Here is a 2,780-nt window from a genome sequence, read left to right on the forward strand (position 1 = left end):
TTTGGTTTCTAGCACCATGGAAGCTCAAAACTGGCTGTAACTCCAGTCCCAGGAAATCTTAAGTCCTCTTCCAGCCTTTATAATCACTGCATGTAATAGACAGATATTCATGTAATCAACATGTGTTCATTTAATTTTATACACATAAAATTAAAACAAAAATGATAAGAATTAAGGAAGAAAGGAAGGAGGGAAGGAGGAAGGAAATAAAGAAGAAGAGAAGGAGTTAGTGAAGCAGTGATAGAAGGAGGAAAAAAGGAAGGAAAAGAGACAGAGAGAAGGAGGAAGAGAGAGGAAGAAAAAAGAAAAAAGAAAGAAAGAATTTAGTTCTCTGACAGAAGTTGGCACTGCCAGCACTGCGAGAGACAACGTCTTTTCACTAGCAGAGTGTCTTTTATGCTATTAGTCAAATGTTTCTTACCAAATCCAGCGTCTCACAAATAAACAGCCTAGGTATCAGTTGGCATAGCTACCAGCATGTATAACATTGGGTGGCTGCTGAAATGGCTGTGTCTTTAACATCTAGGACATAATCAGTCAGATTGCTATTGCCTGCTGGCCATGTTTAAGCTGTGACTTTCCAGGGATCTGGATCTGGGTAGGGAAGGAGAAGGTCCTGCACAGCAGTGTTGGTATAGGATTTTTTAAGAAATCAAGTACTGAAAATATCAAACAAGAGACTATTTTGTAGGTTTTCATCAGCACTATAACTCTATGGTTCAGGCATTCCTCAAAACAAAAGCAAAAGCTGAGCAGTGAATGAGGTGAGGGGAATTCCCTGGGAAACAGGATGAACTCACGGAGTGACAAGTGAAGGCAATGGGAAGGGAGCTGGCTAGAGTTTGGGCATATTTATCATCAACTAGGTGGATACCTCAACTAATATACTGGAAACAATTTTATTCAAGCTAGAAAATTAGAGTGAGGTTTATTTGAGATGGCAGTTAAACCACCCAGCGAGCTGGAAGGGTGGAGAGCGAGCGTGAGCGCTCTCCCCACACATCACTATGAATGAACTCAGCAAAGCATTAAGGCTTGGAGGCAGACTGTCAGAATTTTGAGCCAGGTCTGCCCCAAGCAGGTTGTTTAACACCTTTGTGCCTCGGTTTCCTTATCTCCATAATTGGGTAATGTAAACCCTTCCCTCATGAGACTCTTGTGAAAGCTGCATGAGATGGACATGTAAGGTACTGAGCAGTGTGTTGGGTACTCGGAGTAAAGGTTACATCAAATGGTACATGTGATTTCCGTTCTGCTTAGAGATTTCTGTGATTCTTACCAGCCCCAGGAGACATTCTCCACATTCAGTTCCCAGTTGAATACTCCACAGTGCCAGTAACATTTGTCCTATGTCTCATGATAACCTAGGAGGTAGTCAGGGCCAGTGTCTGTATCCCTGCTGAGCAGGTAAGGAAGCTGAAGCAAAAGAACCAGATAATTTAGCCAAGATCACATTGCTAATGGGAGTGGCAGAAGAGTATTAGCTCAAGACAATAAACTACTGTTTCCTTCAATGTCACCAAGAAAAAAGGCGTACCTATGTGTCCCATCTGTTAAAAAAGTGCTTTCTGGGGGCTGGAGAGATGGCTCAGAGGTTAAGAGCATTGCCTGCTCTTCCAAAGGGCCTGAGTTCAATTCCCAGCAACCACATGGTGGCTCACAACCATCTGTGATGGGGTCTGATGCCCTCTTCTGGCCTGCAGGCATACACACAGACAGAATATTGTATACATAATAAATAAATAAATAAATAAATAAATAAATAAATAAATAAATATTTTTTTAAAAAGTGCTTTCTGACAAAATGTCACCACATTTTCCCTCATATGCAGGATCTAGGTGTGTGTGTGTGTGTGTGTGTGTGTGTGTGTGTGTGTGTGTGTCTGTGAGAGAGAGAGAGAGAGAGAGAGAGAGAGAGAGAGAGATTTGTGTGTCATGAAAGAAGAAAACGTTGTGGACCAAAGAGGTTAATGGGAGGAGAGGTAGGGGGAAAGGTGAATATTAGTAAGATACAATAATATGTGTGCATGAAATGTCATTATTTTATAAATATTTAATAAAAAAGAAAAATGTTTTGTCCTAACAAATCAATTTATTACATTCACTAGTGCAGTGTAATGTTCTTGAAGGAAGCAAGCAGCCTTGCCCTTCCCTGAGAATGTCAAATTGGTTGATTACTAATAGCCTTAGAGCCTCAAGAATGAAAGCAATTCACAAACCCCACACACCTTCAGAATCATGCTAATTAAGTTTTTTAACGGTATAATTACACACTTATATTCTTCGCAGCAATAAGAAAAGCTGCCAGTAATAAATTGGAGAAAGTAAGTGGGTGAAAAGAACTTCATTTCTCAACTAGGTGACCTGTAAAACAGGTATAGAATTGTTAGGGAAAAACATTTGGCCAGTCACTATGAAGGCCACAGAGTCCTGGGACCCTATTTTGTACACTGATTTCTGAATAAATGATTTTAAGGCAATTTGAGAGAGATATAATCAAAGCAAATAATACTTAAATCTTAAACGTTTTGCTGTGGTACATTGGAAGAAAGGGGAAAGAGACATTTTTTATGGCTTAATAAAGCCATGAAAATGTGCTTAAGTTAGTTTAAGTATATGAAGATAAATGATGGATAGATGATAGATGACAGATAGATGATAGACAGATAGATGGCAGGCAGGTAATAGACAAATATTTATATAGACTATAAAGAATCCCTGTAAAATTGAAATGGAATTGGGAATTTAGAGAAATGAGTTTTACAATTCAGCTCTTAAAA

This window comes from Microtus oregoni, unplaced genomic scaffold (genome assembly GCF_018167655.1).
Source record: "Microtus oregoni isolate MIOR12 unplaced genomic scaffold, Mior012 000067F_ref0000223, whole genome shotgun sequence".
Lineage (NCBI taxonomy): Eukaryota > Metazoa > Chordata > Mammalia > Rodentia > Cricetidae > Microtus > Microtus oregoni.